Source organism: Triturus cristatus, chromosome 2_2, assembly GCF_964204655.1.
Source record: "Triturus cristatus chromosome 2_2, aTriCri1.1, whole genome shotgun sequence".
Taxonomy (NCBI): Eukaryota; Metazoa; Chordata; class Amphibia; order Caudata; family Salamandridae; genus Triturus; species Triturus cristatus.
In genome coordinates this window covers 243058066-243078309 of record NC_140582.1, presented here as the reverse complement: position 1 = coordinate 243078309, position 20244 = coordinate 243058066, and positions in this window count along the sequence as shown.

Below are 20244 nucleotides of genomic sequence, written 5' to 3'. Positions count from 1 at the left end.
AGTTGTATACATGCACTTTATCGTATCTAACACAGCCCAGTGCCGTCAACCCGGGGGTACGGCGGCGATAGAAGGTGCAAGCGTATCACCGGTTAGAGAAGGATAATGCAGGACTCATTTTCTCTGTGTACAGCCATAAACAAGCGGAGAACACCACAATGGCGCCGGGCGCCTAACGATCAACTACTCCCCCCCCCCAACTCCCCTAAAACCAGTCACCACTCGAACAGCATAAATACTCCGTACCCATGGGCGACCGCGGCACCCACATTCCAGCCCCAGGAGCAACAAAACTCGTTGGGAGTCCTATATAGCCCCTGCGCCGTCCTGCTCGACGGCAGGCGGCTCGCAAATGCCCCCCCTGAAGTCATTCCATTTGGACCATACTTCCCCCCACTTCCGGGGGCACCCTCTTGCTATATATACAGTCTTTTCTCGCAGCATGCACCAGTCCATGTCGCCGTGCCAGTCCGACAGTTTTGGTGGAGTAGGGCTTCCCCAGAGTCTGGCAATGTTCCTTTTCGCCACCATTTGACCAAGCGTCACCCAGAGCCTTCCCTTTGGTGGCAGTAAATGTAGATAATTCACAATTAGTCACACATAATATTTGAGTGCCTGCTATAGGCAAGTATGATGCACTCCTACGTTATCTCAGACCCCAGGACACCAGTGTCAAATGATCTCAGCTGCTACAGTTGGGGCCTAGTAGGCCCTGTCTGCTCTGTTCTCCTCCACCCCGAAAGGGGTCTGACATTTGGTTTTTAATTTTTTTTCATTTTTATTCAACTTTTATTTGAGTCAATTAAGGTTGTACAAAGTAAAAAGGTATGCATTGGTTGTACACGTTTGGTGTACTGCCCAAATTTAGGATACAGTGAGAGTTACATGACATAACATTGTAAGCAGACATAGAACAGCGATTGTGGTGCATCATGTGATTTTCATGCCCTTGGGTAGCAAAAGTTAATTAGCTTAAATGTTGGTCAAGACAACGCACATCACATAACAGACAGTGTGTCACCAGGATTAATTTCCTGGTCCACTTTATCTAGTCAACCGTCTGGGTGTTCCCATGGACGCGACTTAGTAAGTAAGTTTAAAAGGGGCCCCATATGTCTTTGGGGAAGCTAGTCAGTGGCATTGTAGAGTAGTATATTTGTATACATTCAGAATAGAACATGACATCCATAATCCTGAACTTCAGAGTTGGAGTAGAGCAGCCACCTCAATGTTTATTGGATCTGACATTGAACCATCCTTGTATTGTAGTCATACAAAATATCTGTTAATTTTAAAGTGACAGAAGGCATCATTTACAACATCGTTTTGCATTCACAAACCTGCAAATTGTAAAATTACATTGTCTGTGACTTCAAAATAGTGTACAAATTCCTTTTGCAGGCTAAGAGAAGAGGTTCTGCTATGCTTTCCGAATTTCAATTAGGAGGGGGCATGAAAGAGCTGTCCACAACCTAATTCTATGTTGCAGTGGGGTGTATCAATTGATTAAAGCAGCAGTTGCAGTTGTAAACCTTGATCAGATACACCTGAGTTGCGGTGGTATCTGATTCGAAAAAGCAGTGGCGGCATCTTCACTAAGGTGGAAGAGCATCCCCTCACTGCTCAAAAGAAAAAATAAAATGTTAATAACGTATCGTTATTATCATTTTATTTTTCCAATTGAAGTCAGTGGCTCTAGGGATGTGGCTGGCCAGAGCAGGGGGAGGAGTGGTTTGCACTCCGCATTACTACTCGGTCAGCCCTCCTGGGCCGGCCAAACAGTCTTGCGCACTGTGCATGTTCTCCACCAGGGTACATTACACAGCCTGGTGAGGAACATACAAAGAAACAGGGCGAACGTCAAATAAGGGAACAGGCTGAATTGTGGGGGGGGTTCCCTTTTAAGGCCGGTTTCCCTCACATACCAAAGGTGTCATGCTTCATCATGGGGAGTCCTCCACGCATGCTGAAGCCTAGTCATAATTCGGGCTACAAACCCCTCTCTGCGATAGGTGGAGCTCAGGGATGTTTTCAAGTTTATGGGTATTCCTAAAACCCAGTATGAGCAGATGGGGCGATGGGAAAAGGTGCAATGCTTGTAAGTGGGTGACTAAAACTAGCTACAGGGTTAGCCTGATGAGCTTAATTCTTGCTACCTTGTGCTAGGTTTAAAAACAAAAATTGGAGAGTACGGCTGCAGGCATTAGACGTAGTCTTACTGAGTAGTGATCAACACGTTTCAGCCTAGGACCTAGGAAGTGTTGTGGCTTTCATCAGGATCTCTATATTAACTACTGCTGTGTAAAAGTGAGTCAAAATCAAGAAGGATAAGAACGCATCAGCATGTATGATACAAGATACTAAACCAGTGATCCAGCCAATTCAACTGATTCACTGGTAGGACCTGTGGGTGAGACATGAGCAACAAGCCGCACAGTTAAATCAGTATAAATATGTGCTGTATATATGTCTCACATTTGACATTCCAAAGTTACAAAAACCAACATATAAATTATCAACTTCAATTGTTCGAGAATTAGTCACAATATCATTATTTTGCAAAGGATGTGTGGTGTGTTAAGACACATTATGCCCTTGTTGCGGAAAAGCTACAAATGGCGTCACTCACCTGCAAAAGTCAGGTAACGGGACACCTCTGTCCTAGGCAATTCTCCTGAGGTACACACATTCCTCCAACCTGTTGAGTTTAAGTTTGTGGCGTTAAAAAATGTATAGCCCAATGTTTCATGAATTGACAAGCATAAAAGGAGAAGTGGAGACTGAATCAAACTTAATTGGAGAGTATGGTGCTGATACTACTTATCAGAAATGACTTCCTAAAAAATGAAGTCTGTGATGGAATAGGTCCCAATTAATCAAACATGCAGGTGTGTTGGTAGCCCTATGCCACCGCTGATGCACGATGATATGGAAGTATGGCTGTGCGGAGTCTGGATTTTCTAAATCAATCCAACAAATGTATGTGCTGGTAACCCATTATTGCCACTAATGTGCGCTGCTATTGAGGGATCTCTATTTGGCGTCCGTAACAGGTGCTGGGTAAACAAGCAACCGCGTGATACCGAAGTAGGTGGTCCCTGAACGTCCTGGAATTATAAAAGTCACAATGCACAATGATAGATTGGAGTATTACATTTTAACACTGAGCCGTAGACTGTTGCCTTGTGACCACTTCCTAGAAGCGACCCAGGGCATGCTGGGAAATGTGGTTCAGACAGGCACCGTGTGAGGAAGCCCCGGCTGATCGGGAAACAGACTGAAAAGCCCACAAGGGCTGCTGGGACTTGTAGTATTATGAAATGTATGTAAATCCCCTGACTGTGTGTTGATGGAGACTGACCATGTTGGACAATGATTAGATATTTAGGAGAAGGGGGGATTACTAACCAGCAAAGTTAAAATCCAGATTCTGGAGCATAAAAAGTACCATCAGACGTGCCAAGTAGACCACGAATCTCACCAAACACGGTCCTGGAAATGAACCACCAGGCAGACACTATGAGATGGGCAGTCTTAGACAAACCCAAAGTGCACCCCAGCACACCCAATATTTCCAAGAGACTACTGAGAATCGAACAGAGATGGGTTTTTAGGCTGGGCACCTCAGAAAGTGGGTTGAATGATGACATACCATGGCTAGCCCTGCCCTAGATATCCAAAGCAGCATTATGCATAACTTTACCAGTTTGTTACTGACTTGGGTCCATACATGGAGACACTGCAACAACAAAAGAAGAATATCCTCCAGTAAATGCTTGTGCATGTGGTCTGTACATTCCACAGTTCTGGCCCACTAGGTAGTACTCCAGACTCTAGCTCCACTATTCGGGTGCAGCATAGGCTCGGCAGGGCTCCCATTATACATACATTTTTTCATCAGTTTCATTTATTAGTAATAACCCGTTCTCCTAAATATCTAATCACTGTCCAACATGGTCAGTACTCCATCAACACTCAGTCAGGGGATTTACATACATTGCATAATACTACAAGTCCCAGTAGCCCTTGTGGGCTTTTCGGTCTGTTTCACGATCAGTCGGGGCTTCCGCACACGGAGCCCGGCTGAACTACATTTCCCAGCATGCCCCGGGTGGCTTCCACGAAGCGGTTGCGAGGCAACAGCCTACACACCCTTTATCTACTTCCTGGATTGGGCTCCCTTTCACCGATGGTCCTGTCCTCGGACACACGTGATGGCTCACCCGCAACATCCCAGCGGTAAGTCAGGGAACCATAAAGATTTTATACTAGGCAGCACCTAGCGGACTTCATCCCTGGGCCCGCCATCGAGATGCCATTGGGGTCACACTGTAATCGGAAGTGAGCCAGTAATAGAGTTCTGGGGCATGTCTTCTCTAGCGTAAGCGGTGGGGGAGACAGCACCTCCCCTCTGAGCCTTCTGGGATACGCACAGCTCCTCAGGCACAGTTAGGAGTCAGCACCGGTCCCCAACAAGTTTTAAAAAAATGGCAGTGCTATTTTCTATACATTAGACCTCTTTACATTGGCAAGCCACTTACTTTGGGCTTAGTGTTCATATTGGACACTCTACATTGTCCATCCAACTCCAGGACACCCAGAGACCACTTACTTCAGTCTCACGCAGTTGCTTATTTAACTTGCGCTGGTCACGGATGCTGCATTCTCTCATTAGCAGCCGAAACTTTGTGAAACACAATCACTCCTTTCTGAGCTATCTGCAGAACGCGCGGAAGGGAGTGAAACAGATCGGAGCCAGCATCGATCGCAACCAAATGGCAGCGCACTTGTCCAAACATAACACATCTTTGTTTTTTTCCCTGGCAAGCCACATAATCAGGGCTCAGTTTTAAAATGTAATACTCCAATCTATCATTGTGCATTGTTACTTTTATCATGCCAGGACATTCAGGGACCACCTACTTCCATCTCACACGGTTGCTTGTTTACCCAGCACCTGTTACGGATGCTGCATAGCAATCCCTCAATAGCAGCACACAATAGCGGCAATAAGGGGTTACCAGTACACACATTTGCTAGATTGATTTAGAACATCCAGGATCCACACAGCCATACTTCCTTAACATCGCACATCAGCGATGGCATGGGGCTACCAGCGCACCTGCATGTTTGATTAAAGGGGACCTATTCCATCATAGACTTATATTTTTAAGAAGTCATTTCTGATCAGTAGTATCACCACCATACTGTCCAATTGAGTTTGATTCGGTCTACACTTCTCTTTTTATGCTTGTCAAATCATGAAACATTGGGCTATACTTCTTTTAATGCTACAACCTTAAACTGAACAGGTTAGAGAAGCGTGTGTACCTCAGGCGAATTGCCTAGGACAGAGGTGTCCCGTTACCTGACTTTTGCAGGTGAGTGACGCCATTCGTAGCTTTTCTGCAACAAGGGCATAATATGTGACCACACATCATTTGCGAAATAATGATATTGTGATTATTTCTCAATCAATTGATGTTGATAATTTATATGTTGGTTTTTGTAACTTTGGAATGTCAAATGTGGGACAAATGTACAGCACAGCTTTAGTCTGATTCAACTGCACGGCTTGTTGTTTATGTCTCACCTACAGGTCCTACCAGTGAATCCGTTGAACTGGCAGGATCACTGGTTTAGTGCCTTGTATCATACACGCGAACACGTTGTTACCTTTCTTGATTTTTGACTCACTTTCACACAGCAGGACTTCCTAGGACTTCCTAGGTCCTAAACTGAAACATGTTGATCACTACTCAGCAATGTTCCCTCTAATTTTTTTCCTCTGTGTGCGGCAGTGTTAGGTCTCTGTGCACTGCAGCCAAGGTTATGTGCGCCAGGAACCAGACCGCGTGTGTGGGTGTCGCGTCTAAAGAAAGGGGCGCGGCCAACATTAAAGTGAAAGTGCCTATGGGGCACTTTTACACAAAGTGTAATAAAAAGAAAGAAAGAAAGCTTTTGTAGCGCAGCCACTAAAGTAAAACCGGTTGCGCTGTAAATTAAATAAATAAATACGCTCAGCTGCTCAAGTGAAAGTGGACCGCACCGTAAATTAAATAAATAGGCACGGCCACGGTAGTTAAAGCGGACTGCGCTAGAAATGAAAAAATACATAGTAAATGACATATTATAAAAGGTGGCAGCGTGCTGCAACATCCTGGGTGGAATAGGGAAGATCATTAAAGAAAACAGTGGTCACCCACTAGATAAAGCAGACCGTGTATCAACACAAGTAAAAAGTCCAGTCGTTATAAGAGAATACAAATGCAGATAAGGCAGTACCAAGGAGGGACTACTAAGCCTATTCACAAATGAAAAGCAAAGATTTTGAAAGGACAGTAACAAGAGCCAATTAAAAAGATGGGTGGGAAATGGGCAGAGCATCTATGCCATACCTCAACCATGCCTCGCAGAGCAGCACATGCGCTACCCAGGCTCGAAATAAAAACAAACAGGCGCTTGGCCTAAAATGATAGAGCGCTGTGTGAAGAACATGTGCACAAGCGCCAGTTGGGCCCCCAGGGCACTGTTTCTAGTATGACCCCCGGGTGGTTCTTTTTAGAGGAGTGTTGCCCCACCTGCGGTGACTCTCCCCCACCCTCTAGACCATACCATTGTTACTACTTTATAATTATCACAGGCAGTCTGGCATGTGCAAGCTGTTCTAGTGGCGAGTGTCAGAGTTTCAGGGCGGTCAGACTGGCAGCAGCAGGATCGGAGTGATTTTTGAAGCTGGCTGCCCAGTGCCCATGTCAGAATGGCCGGCCGTCTTGCGACGGCCAGCTAGACATGCGCACTTCACACTGCACAATGCACAGCTGGTGTTAACCTGACGGGTATTGCAGGCACAGGGACCTGGGCTCAAAAGGACCACTAGGTTAGCCCTCATGCTGAGAGCAGCTGCAGGATTGGTTAGGTTCACGTTGGCACAAAGTCAACATGAACCGTTTCTTTCCTACCCTGAGAGCGTGCACTATACACAACCAGGGCCTTCGGGGAAAGCAGAGGAGCTGGGGTGAGGAGGAGAAGAAGGGATGGAGCCAGGATCTGAAATGGCGATTGTGGGCAGTGAGCGAGGCTGGGAGCATGTGAGGAGCCAGAAATCGCTGCACTCACAATGCTGCCAGTCTGACTCTGGCCTCCGTATTGCTGGCATCCTCGGTCTCCCAGACTAAGCTGGAACTTCAAGACAAGTAAGGGCTAATAAAGAAACGGCTGTGTGCTTGCTTTTGTTCTTCTTTGAACTAACCCGAGGTAAGGGGTGGTGCACTGGGGGGCTGTTGATGTCAATGCTCCAAGGTGCATGCTCACTGTGTCTTGTCGCATTAAGCAGTCAACTTGGAGCCCTCCCATGGGCTTTTGATTTTAAATCAAATATAAGCTGGTGGTCTCTTTTTCTTCTGAAGGCATTTACCATATGTATGTCGAAAGGACTTATTCAAAGATGTAGTTGGGCGCCACCATAATCCAACTTCACCAGAAGACGAGACATGATCTAATTTGTTTCATTTAATTTCCCTGTTGTGTGCAGCTGGTCAAGTATTTGTCAGACTGAACCTATGTAAATTACCAGTATATTCTGGAGGGTGTGGAATTATCAAGGGTCCTGGGTTCTGGGTGCCGACTCTGTGTCTGACTGTGCGACTGAAACAGGTTCACATGAACTTTGACAGTGTACAGTGCTTGACTTTCCACCAGACCATGCATAAGTTTCTGTTAGGGTGACCAACTGGCATGGGTGCAAATTCAGGAGAGTGAGTGTAAAAATTCAGGACAAAGGGTCAAAATTCAGGACAAAAATTCAGGACAGGAGGTCAAAATTCAGGTAAAATGTAAGTTTTACAGACACATCAGAGGAGGTTGCGCAATAGTATATAAGTAAGTAAATAGACAACTACTAAAGTACAAGTGAAAGTAAGTTTATATTAGGTTGAGACAATTGTGCGCTTCATGGTTTTTCAGTATGCGTGCAGCTTTAAGCAAATGTGCAGGTCTTTTTGTGGTAACAAAACCGCCCCCACATTTCCAGCTCCAAGAGAAAACGCCTGATGCCCGGTCCTGCCAGTCCGGCCTTGCTACCACCCTCCAATGGCGCCCCTCATCTTCACATAGAGCCTCTCTCATGTGTATTTAATTTCTTCTATAGTGCTACTCATCCCAAGTATGTGGGGCAGAGTGTTGGAGTGCGTTACAACACACACATATTATATAGAGACAATCACTCATATAAATGTTAAAGTTAATGTATAGGAAATGTTGCTTAAGATAATGAGGCTTACAATGTGTATTCATACTTTCATCCATCATTCGGTCTTTCACCATTCATTCTGTCCTTCCATCTGTGTGCCCATCCATGTCCATATTCAACCATTTACAAACCTATCCATCACGTATCCTTCCATCCATCATTTCACTCATCCATCCCTCCATGCACCCTTTTACTCATCCATCCATTATCCATCCATCAATCCACCCTTTCACTCTATCCATCCGTACACTCATCCATCCAGTCTTCCACCCATCCATTCACCCATCCAGCCATCCTTTCACTTAATCATTCATCCACCCAGTCACTCATCCTTCCACCCATTTACCCGTTCAGTCATCCATTTACCCATCCTTCCTTTCTCTCTCCATTCCCCTTTCACTTAGCCATCCATCCTTCCATCCACCCACCCATCCATCTACTCATCCACTCATGAATCCGTCCATTGAACCTCACTCATCCATCCTTTCACTCATCCATCCTTTCTCTCATCCATCCACCCTTTCACTCATCTATCCATCCTTTTGCCCATCTACAAGACCTTACATCCACCCTTTCACTCATCCGTCCATCCATTCACCCTTTCACTTATCAATTCATCAATCCACCCTTTCACTTCTCAATTCATTGATCAATCCATCATTTCACTCATCAATTCACCCATTCTCTCGTCCATCATCCACCCTTTCACTCATCCATCCATCATTTCACTCATCCATCCAGCCATCCATCCATCCACCCATCCATTCACTTACTTATTTACTCACTCACCTTTTCACATTAATTATGAGCTGATCCTTTGTCTGCAGAGTTGCAGACAGAAGAGTCACATCAAGAACTCCACCCTCACTGTAGTTCCTAAAGCAAGGGGTGGGGTGGGGCAGGGTTCACTATGCCCCTGCACATAGGTAATCTGAAAAAGTGGAAGGCATGAGTCATGCATGATGCACAGTGCCTGGACGTGGGGCGACTGTGACATGGTGTTATTTCCAGAGCTTTAAGTGGGATGAAAAAAGGAGGGGCGTCTCGCCAAAAGGGTGTTCGATGTAATTAAGGGCGTGGCTTAAAACACATAAGCTAAAAATCTGTGCTTAATGTAATGTGCCGCCCAACTGGTATTTTTTGTTGCTTCTGTCATTGCATCCAGATATATAATACAACAAGTAACGTTACACCTAGAACAAGTAACGTTACACCTACAGCAAGCCAGAATTATTGGCTTTGTCAATGGTTATAATCCTATAATCCTTTCATTTGAACTTTTCCCCGCCTTCCTTTGGTTAGCTGGATTCTTACCTAGCAGCAGCATGGGCGTTTTTGCACTTCTATGGGACAGAATGCCCTGCCCTGGACTGAGGCTGGATGAGGCCATCACATGCTGTGCCAGCCCAGACTGACCCATTGTCATTCTGTATGTGGCAATCAGCCCCACACAGAATGACAATGGGCGGATGGGGCTGCTCTTGTGCTCCGAGGAGTGCGAGGCGGCCCCATCATGGGCGGAGGCCTTTCACAAGGGAACAGCTCTGTCCCCTAAAAGGCCCAAAATTACGGACAAAAGGGTTCCCCCCCGCCCCACCACCTCCCCCGTCGAGTGTGTCACCCCGGGCAGAGACAGCTTCCCGGGCACAGACAGTTTTTCAGCTGCCAGCCGCACCAGAGTACTTCACAGGTCTTTAAAAGAATGACCTAGAATGTCGCAGAGTGAGTGTTAAGTTTGACAGCCCAGATCGAGCTGAGTGAGTTATCCCCCTGCTGCAAGCTGTTCGAGGGATCGGGTATGTGCGCGCTTCTTATAGGACAGTGCACGCTCGGGGTGAAAGAGGTGGGAGCGCGCGCGCATGCGCGCCGGTTCGAGGGAACACTGCTACTCAGTAAGACTACATTTAATGTCTGCAGCCGTACTCTCTGCTTTTTGTTTTGAACCCTAGCACAAGGTAGGAAGAATAAAGCTCATCAGGATAACCCTGTAGATAGTTTTAGTCACCCACTTACCAGCACTACACCTTTTTCCATCACCCCTTTCTGCCCATACTGTGTTTTAGGAATACCCTACATACTTGAAATCATCCCTGAGGTCCCCTTTCTCAGAGAGGGGGTTGTAGCCCGCATCATGACTAGACTTCATGATGAGAGGAGGATTCCCCAGGATGAAGCATGACACCTTAGGTTTGTGAGGGAAACTGTCCTTAAAAGGGAAACCTCCCCTCCCCCACCAGTTAGTATGTTCCCTTATTTGACTTTCGCCCTGTTACTTTGGACCTGAGGGCTCTTTGTGTATTTGAGTCTTGTACTGGGGAGTGTGTCCTCGTTCGTCCGTTAAAACTCCTCAGGCCCCAACTTTTGTGTGTATACGAGGAACATATTAAGCCTCCCAGTCCCCCTCTGAGCGCTGAACCTTGGCACTCAGACCAATCACAACACTGCATTTGAGCGTTAAAATTGGCTTAGGGGAGTCTGGGAGCCCGGGTGCTTCCTGCTGCCATCAGAGACAGGAAGAAGGAAGAAGACTGAGGAGAGATGGTGGCTGGCCTAGGTAAGTGTTTTTTTCTTTCCATTTCCTTCTAACACCCTGTCCGCTGCACCACTCCCGCCCGGTAGCAGCCGCTACGGCAAAAAACAGGAAGATGTTTTTGTGCAACAAACGGAACATATTTTCTTTTTAGAAGCAGCACCTGTCCCTTCAAAGAACAGGAGTACACTGGTAATTGATGGTTTGTGGATCCATTTCAATGTTCAGTTTCTTCTCCTGACTGAAAGAAAATCTGTGTTCTGCGTTGTTGCACTATATTTGTACAGACACTTAGGGCCCGATTCACAGAACTAACTTAAGACAAAATCCTAAACTTACTACCATTTTGGTATTCACAGAAGGCACTTACTCATTTTGGTATTCACAGAAGGCACTTACTCATTTCGGTGTTCACAGAACTTAGAACTCCTAACTTTAGGACTCCTAAATGCCTTCTGTGAATACAGAAAGCCTTAAAATTAGGATTTTTCTCAGTTTAGTAGTAGTATTGTTAGGACTCCTAACTTTAGGACTCCTAAATGCCTTCTGTGAATACCGAAAGTCTTAAAATTAGGATTTTTCTCAATTTAGTAGTAGTAAAGTTAGGACTCCTAACTTTAGGACTCCTAATTGCCTTCTGTGAATACCGAAAGCCTTAAAATTAGGATTTTTCTCAGTTTAGTAGTAGTAAAGTTAGGAGTCCTAACATTAGGACTCCTAAACTGAGAAAAATCCTAATTTTAAGACTTTCGGTATTCACAGAAGGCATTTAGGAGTCCTAAAGTTAGGACTCCTAACTTCTGTGAATACCGAAGTGAGTAAGTGTCTTCTGTGAATACCAAAATGAGTAAGTGCCTTCTGTGAATGCGAAAATGCTAGTAAGTTTAGGATTTTGTCTTAAGTAAGTTCTGTGAATCGGGCCCTTAGTCTCTGATTGCTGGATTCCTAGTTCTTTCCTCGAAGCATCAGGAGAAGTATAGTTGTCTTTGTTCTTAAACTCATTAAAATGAATCTGATGCAAAATATTTGCCCCAAAGCCTTTACATGCTGATTTTTCTTGACACTGTGGTAAGAAAAGCAATATTTTAATCTACTTCATTCATACATTTCTGCCTGCGCGGTTGGGAAGAAAGAATACCTGTTAAATTTAATTGCGAACTGCTTCAGTTAACATGGATGTATTGAAGCAGCGCCTGTCTCCTTGCTGAAAAGTCTAATTTTCATGTACTCCCAGATTATCTAATGCATTTGAAGACTAAATACAAGTGAGAAGATATAATTGCATTTTGTAAGAGTTAGCTTCCCAAAAGGTTAGATCAATCTCTTCATGTGTTAGTTACATAGAAAGTAGAGGTACTTTTGTATTGTCAGTCTGATTTATTAGTGTCCCAGTCTGCCAAAAGAGTAGGATTGATTAGGTGTATAAACTTGGGACAAACGTCAGAATTATTTGAAACTGGCACCGACCGCGTAGGCAGACAACGGAAGAGAATTAATCACCCGCAGCCTCCTGGGCACGTATTATTGCAATTAACATCACCCGTGTTTTGTAATGTTACACTCTCTGTAGCTCCCTGGGTTGAGGGAGAACGGGAAGGATCATCTGTCTTGTCTGACTTTTAATGATTTCTTTCACTTCGGTGTCATTTGATACTTTTGGAATGAGAAATGAAAAGTGAGGAGACTATTAGTGTTACTGTTGTCTTTACTAGCAGATAGTGACACTGAAAAGTGTGTGATCAAAGTTGTATAATTGACATAAAGTTCAGCAATAGAGGCAGACCCCTCTTGATCATGGTAGCCACACAAGACCCAGCACTTACACAAAACCACCATGATACATGTGAAGGGGTGGTGGGTGGGGATCTCCCTTTCAGCTTAAAGTGTTCCCAATAGAGAGAGGGTAGATAATTATGTCCAGAAATTCAGCGCCGGAACATTTTTCTGTTTATACTAAACATGGGATGATAATTTTGTCCAGAAAATTCACAAACACAAAATATTCTGTTTATTAAGACTTGAGAAAAAAAGACTAGGGATAATTTACCTGGATGCAGCAGCTGCACCAGTACCCCAAGGACATTGATTCACCAACATGTCAGAAGTGGTGTAGGACTTAAAATGCACCCATATGACGCCTATTTGCATCACAGGTTTGAAACATTGTCCCATCTTTAGCTTCTTAACAGCCTCTTATTGGCTGCTGAGTAGTTAGGGCGATGGGTGAGGATGGAAAATACAGCATGTAAAGAAGGCTCTTGGAGCCCTGTTTACTTTCTGTTTCTGCTTCTCCCTTCATGATGCCTGATACCAAGGGCAGTGATGGAAGTATCTGCCAGGTTCAAAGTACAAGCAAGGGAGATAACTGATGTCCATTCTGTTTAAAAGTCAGGAGAAATTGACTTGGTGAGGAATTAGTTTGACAAAGTAGGTTGTTAGGATACTAATGGCTTCATTACTTCCCGTCCTTCTTCCCAACCTGAATTATAATATTTGAGGTGCTCCTACGTCTGATAGAGGATTCCCAAAGCTAGATACTGAATGATAGCCACTTCCACCTTTAGAACACCCGAGAGGTGAACAACCTTTACAACGCAACTTTTACACCGCACTACCATTACAACGAAACTATTACAACGCAAAATCTGTTACAACGCATGCCATTACAACGCATGCTATTACAACGAAATGCACTAGATGGCGTGCTAACATTAGAAATAGTGTAGTTTTACTATCCAAACACCTTCCCTACTGCAACGTGGACTGGAGTTAGAATAGTAAATTATACATTTCTAATGTCAGCACTCCATCTAGTGTACGTCGTTGTAAAAGCATGCGTTGTAAAGGCTGGCGTTGTAACAGATCTTGCGGTGTAAAAAATGCGTTGTAACGGCATGCGGTGTAAAAGCATGCGTTGTAACGTCATACATCCCACTCGAGAGGTCTAGCATTCCAAATATTCTCCTGTTTTGTGCTGTGTTGGTTTTGAAGCTATGTTCCTACTTTGTGCTATGTTGGTTGCAGAGCTATGCTGGCTGCTGGGCATTACCTTTAATCTTCACCTCCATCCACACTCATTTGTGAGGACTGATGGAGTCTTGGGCTGTTGAGGAAGTTGTAGGGGGGTCAAGAGAAAGCAGTGGGGAGGGAGCATGAGGACCTGTTCCAGGATTTAAATAGTCTTAGCGAAATGTACGGCTAGGTGAATCGTACATTGTTTTCTTTGTTTCCTTGGAGGCTTCTGGGAAGGCAGTGGCCCAAACTGTTCTGACCTCTGTATTAGATTCTGAGCATGCATACTGGCATTGGGGTGGTACTGAAGGAGCAAGGATTCGAGAAAAAGAAACTTGCTCGTATCAACCTCTCGTTAACAGACACTAACAAATAAAACCCATAGATAAAAGAAAACTAACATACACACGACATTCATACACGGGGAAAAAGGCATTTTGCTTGCTTAAATAACAAAGAATAGATTGCTACGTGATTAAAATCCCGCTTGAAACTGAAAATCACTTTGCGCATGCGCGAACCTGTCCTGTGCAACTAACCACATGATTAACCATGTGAGAGGAAAACTCTCACACATGCGCAAAGAGCTGCTAACTGTAGGTCTCAAAGTACCGCATGTCTGGCATATGCTTGCCGAAATCTTAAAAGAAGTTTTTCGCTGCTAACGCTTTGCATAACAAAGAAGAAAATAACATGGGATAGAGTAGAAGGGGGGTAAACAGTGATAAAGACACATTTGAGAAATTAACATTTGTTTATGATTCTTTTGTCAATAGTGAACGGTTTGGGCCCAATATGCTAAGTCGAAAGAAAGATGGAGGGTGAAATGTAATGAAAGTTGAGTCTGCGCAGTGAAGACCGAGGGTATCCCACTGACCGGGATATTGGTCGTCGAACAAAACCCAAGGACAAGAGCTTGAGAAAGGATCCTCAGCTGAAGAAATTATATAAAATATGTATCTATCTATTGTGTGAGATGTATGGGAGCAGGAAGAGTCATGAAAAGTGAATAAATCATGTGGGAAGGATTTCTTAAACACAGATTTAGTTAAGGATTTTGGGATGGCAGCATGAGGTGATGACAACTCCCCTGCTCTGGCCCATTCATAGTTCAGGATTCACAGACATTTGCAACCTTTGAGGGTGGAACTAGCAAATTTAAAGGGTATAATTTGAGTAACTTATGGTTACTGGTAGTTGCGAGATGCAGAGAGAGATGATGAGAGCTGCTGCCGCTGAGGAGAGTCGCTGATGCTACTAAGAAGAACAGACTGGGAAGATTCAATATTGAGTGACAGCCTGATTAGATTGAAGATTTGCGGAAGAATATCGAGGAGGGGGAGAGTGTAAGAGAGGGATGCACTACGGTGCGTCGGGTTTCTAGAAAGGTATAGTGAGTGTGATCCTATCATGCACCTGTCCTAAAATCTTTGTCTCCTGACTCTTAATCAGGAGACCGCCATCAACCCTTTTGGCCAGGGGTTGTATTTCCTGTTCCATTTTGGTAACTTTCACTTTTCCTTAATCTTGAATAGTTACTGCTAAGGATATATTATTGTGGCCTTTCTCTCTTCCTCTATTACTCCTAATGCATATGGGGATTGTTGAGAGAGTCTGTAATTTGAATGAGGTTTGATAAATGAATTTTTCTCTCCCATGAAAGTTGATGAAGTTTGCACTGTGAATCTGTACAAATGAGCGTTCATTTTGATTGAATTATTAGATACAAATGATTGAATCTTACCTGGAGTCTTTGATTAATTTACTGCAAGTTATAAGATAATTTTAATGACTGTCGTTAATATCACCATCAACTACTCAACTAATGGTCCATTGATCAAAGGAAGAGTATTGATCTGTGAAGATTAGTTAGACATGGACTAAATTCAGATTGAAGGAAATAAAACTTGACCCCCAGCGAAACAGTCAGGAAATCTAAATGCGTATATGGGCCCATTGCAAGTGAAATTTTGATGTGTAAAAAGTTTATCCTGGCCTTTCGCTGGATCAGTACTGCATGTACAAACGTTCAGTTTAATTCAGGGCCGGATTAACACTGGTGGATCCCAGTGCGATAATCTTTTCTGGCACCCCCCTTCTCCATTACTTCCTTCACTATCACCCTCCAACAGTGCCATTCATCTCACCATAGCCCCTCTCTCACATGTATTTAATTTGTTTTATAGCACTACTCATACTAGCTTAGGGTGTCAGAGCACTTTACATCACACACGCATTATACAGAGACAATGAACCACACTGTAGGAATCACAATGTAGAAACAACTTCATCAAAACTAGGAGGTAGTATAGTGTATGGGTGTTTAGCTTGGAGAAGCACAAACTCAGGATTTAAAATGAACCACAGTGGTCGCAGAAAACGTTACCTATAAGAATATTATGATAATCATAAGGATACACATAATGTTCTAACCTATACCATGCAGTTTGCATACAGCTCTTTGATGACTGTTCATAGGTAACTGTGCTATATTAGGATTGCAACTTAAGAACTGCAAGTAACAAAAGAATCTCTGTGACAAAAGCAGTAACCCACTAAGCTATCCACTTAAAATATAGTTATATCATCTCTGCATGGTCTACCTTCTTTGCAGCAGGCATATTAACCCTATATGCTACTTTATGATGAGTCAACACTGCCTATAGAGAAAACTCCAATCTCTGTCTAGCAGGAAAATGAATTACCAGTTATTTTGACATTTTTATTGTTGCTTTAAACTGCTGGACACCAAGGAAGTTTGCAGCAGGTGCTTCTGTTTCAAATCTGTTTATTGCGTATAAGTTGAACCGAGAGCAGGTGCTTTTAAACCTGTGAGTTATTTCTAAACACAGCTAACCCCCAACCGCGAGCTCAGCGCCAGGTGTGGCTGCACTGATTGCACTGCCTTAAAGCCGGCCCTGGTTTCATTACCAGCGTATAACAGTGTATAACAGCTATATTTAAGCCAGTACTGGCAGCAGGTAAGATCTCAGAGACCTGAAGAAAGGAATGTTCTACATATAATAGGGAAACATTCTAAAAAAATAGCATGTAGTTGTATTGTCTCATCCTTCTTCCTCTCAGATAGGGGCTAAAGTACTAGCCTCTTTGCCTCATATAAAAACAATGCTGAACCATCCAACCCAGAGGACATAAGCACAGAAGAGAGGCAGATAAAAATGGCAACTTGGCAGGCCCCTTTCAACATCAGTAACTGCTTGATTCTGTGCTGTCCAAGAGCAGACACAGTGTGAAGTTTCCAGCACCTAATTAACCTAGCAAGCCTTGCTTATCTGTATAGTGCAACTTCAACAGAGATCCCAACTGGGATTTCCCCATGTCTTATATATCATGGTTGTGGTAATTGATGATCTAGATAGAATTAAGGGTGCCATTTTAGGGCACATCTAATCTATACCCTTTTATTGATCTTTTCTGATTTGGTACCTCTCATTTCACCTTTAAGGCAGTCTGTGCTGACGGTTTACCTGGAGGCACATCTATTGCAGCACAACACATCTCCAACTTTGAGCATGGCACACAAAGGTGTTCAAGCAGTGGCGGCTCGTAGAGGGAGTGTTGCAGGGTGGTGGGGCAGGGTGGGGGAGGGGCAGGGGGTAGCGGACTCTGACATATGGTGGAACGGATTAAGTAAATAAATAAATAAAACAATTTACCTTTAGCACGCTTCATCGCCGAGTTAGGGATGCAGCACGTGCAAGGTACATTGTTTTATATATTTATTTTCTTACCTTACTCCGTTCCGCCGTATGTCGGAGTCCACTACCCCCAACCTGCCCCTCCCCGCCCTGCCCCGTAGCACTCCCTCTACGAGCCACCACTGTGCTCAAGTATGTTGTACTGACTTATAAGACTGGGTATATACATTTGTAAAGGAGGGGAAATATTTCTCCTCCTCAGAAATTGTTACATAAAGTCACTGGGTTCCAACCATGGTTGTCTTCCTTCAGACAAACCGGAGAGCATCAAAAGTCATCTCTGTACTTCAGATGCCACGAAAATAATAATGCTAATTCTCTGTCACACAAACAACATGTCATTTCGTCTCATAATTAGAATTCCTGACTACACTGGGTCTGGCCTCCTGTGGCTGGTGAGAGGCAGGATTTCGAAATTCTGTCAAGCTTGGGAAGTATCTATTGCAGCCACTTCATAGTTTATGATAATTCAGTCAGGTTCGATTGTAGCTGTTACAACATTGAATTGTCTTCTGTGTCAGTAGAATCTGAAAGGTTTTCAATCCCAGAAAAGACTGGCCATGAATCAAGCTTTTAAAGGATTTATTGGACAATAATGCTGTCATATCAGTTCAGTGACATCAGATGGGACAAAAGATGGATTCAATAATGTGTGTTGTTTCAAGTCGAATAGAGGACTGCGCCTGGCAATATATCTGAATAAAGTGAACCAAAAGTAGCATCCTCATCCTTTAGGGGAATTGTTATAAGTTGGTAGCACCAGGTGACTTCTTGGTGATATTGGATTGTTTGGATGCCTGTCTTCCCATTCCAACAGCTCCTTAGGATTGGTGTTACCTTCATTTTGCCTTTCAGGTTCTTCGTTTCTAATTCAAGGTAATCTCCTTCAGACTTAGTTTGGCCACTCAAGGCTTTACACATGTTCCCTCCCCCTTGATGTCTAAGCTTCATCTAAATGGTTGGACTCTCTCTCCTTACCTAGACTACAGGTTGCTCCTAGTTTCATTGCCAGAGTCTGTGAAGGACAGCCTGTTTGCTCTCCAAAGCTCTCTGTTTCAACATGCCTTGTTTTTCATTCTATTCAAAACTCATTTAGTTCAATTTCAGGACATAACATTCATTGAAGCTCAATTCAAGATGGACATAGGAGAAACAACACTAGTTGCTGAGAAAGCTTTAATCTAGACATTCGCTCCAGCAAGATACTGTCTTAGGAAACAAGGTCTTATGGCAGCAGGAGTCTTTACAGTTGCCTGTGCATGTCTTCATATGTGTTGTCTCCTGGCACATCTTCTCTTTGTTTGGGACCTAACATCTTAAGTATAGAACCATCTGAGTCCTGTATCTCATATTATTTGCATCCAATTTCAATGGTGACTTCATTTTTCTCACATGTTGTGAATGTACCCCTACAGTCTCCTATTCCAGTAGTGGTCGAAACAGATGCCAAATCCTTGTGGTGAAGAGCCACCTTTAAATTTCATAAATTTAAATCTGTTTGATCTCCAGTGGAGAGATAAAGATCATTCAACTGATGAGCACTGTCTGCAGTGTTGAAAGTACTGAGGAAATAACTTACTCTGATCAAGTGGTAGATTGTTCGGATTTGAGTGAATGCAAGTGATTTTAGGGAAGTAAGTTGTTGTAACACCCTGCATCCCAACTGAAAGCCCATCCTACTACCTGCCTCCTTCCTGAGGCCTTTCATTCTTTAGATATTCAGACAATGATTAGGACAATATTGGCCTTTTGAGATCACTCCTGTGACTTTATGCAATCACATCATTTGTTTGTGACATTTTAGGCACTGGGTTAAGGCTACAACGCTTCTTCAGTTTCAATACGTCACTCCCCACAACCACACTCTCTAAGTCCTTGTTGGATGTTCCCCTGCCGACTGGTATCCATGGATGCTTTACCAATGAATGCAGTCTCCAGTTATAAAGTAACTGCCCCCCTGCCAGATGCCAAGTCTCAGACTTTAGAATAACACATTTTGGGATGATCCCCCCACATCACCCGTAGTATACGACATTGTCACGCAATTAGCTGAGCTCATTGTTTCCCTGCGTCATGACTTTACTCAGGCAATTAATTTAATTAGTTCACACAGGTGCAGGCCCTGCAAGCACGAATGGGGTCTAATTAGTTGACTGAACTAAACGAGGATAAAGGGTCAGTTAGGGTTTCTACCTGATCTTTTTTTGTACCCGCACCCCCAGTATTTTAATGTCCTGGTTGTGACAAAAGTAAGCGAAATCATTAAAAGCTGCTATTTCTCTATGCATACTTAAAACAGCAAATATAAACAGAAAGCACTTTTAAGTGTGCTCTAGATCTGGGTTAATAAACCCTGACTAATAAGCAAAGTGAACAAAGGCAGAAAATTCATGTTAAAGGCAGAAAATTCATGTTACAAATGAACACCTACACCTTTCTTTAAAGTCCTATTTAGTACCTTGTCGACCCTTTGCCAACTCCTAAAACAACAAATATAGGCCAGTATATTTCTATTGGAAAAGTGGCAACCCTAGGAGCAGTGCTCCACCTCACTGGGTGGTTCTGCTCATGCTCCCATTGGCTGTAGTATTGCCTCACTGACTTGTCATGCTCTGCTCAGTGTGACCACTCCCATCACAGTCATGGGTTGGACTTGTTGCATCTATGCAAAAGATATTCTCTTAGGACGTCCTTTACAGCAACGAGGCACACGAGGGATGGCGGGGGAAGCA